Source organism: Nestor notabilis, unplaced genomic scaffold, assembly GCF_000696875.1.
Source record: "Nestor notabilis isolate BGI_N333 unplaced genomic scaffold, ASM69687v1 scaffold16535, whole genome shotgun sequence".
NCBI classification, from domain to species: domain Eukaryota; kingdom Metazoa; phylum Chordata; class Aves; order Psittaciformes; family Psittacidae; genus Nestor; species Nestor notabilis.
Window position 1 is genome coordinate 2,237 of NW_009929900.1, and position 346 is coordinate 2,582.

Sequence of the window (346 nt, forward strand, 5' to 3'; positions counted from 1 at the left end):
TCCTCTATATGTTGCTGCCTGGCCACATCCTGTCTCTGAGTCCCATAGGGAGTGCGGGGACCCCAGACCCGTCCCTCTGAGGCTGAACCAAGGTGGGGGGCTCACCCCTGTGCCGTGGGGTTTGCTGTGTCTAATGGTGTGGGGGGGCCGTGCCCCATCTCTCTTTCCTTGCACGCTGCCAGAGAGGACAACCAGTAGGTCCTGGGTGCTGGTGGCGATGGGAAGGGGGCTCCCCCCTGCACCCTCAGAGCTTCACCCCTCCCTCACCCCTGCCCTGGGGGGGGTTAGGGGGTGTCGTGGCCCCTCTCCTGGTTTGCATGAGGGGTGTTTCCCGACTGGTTTTCTG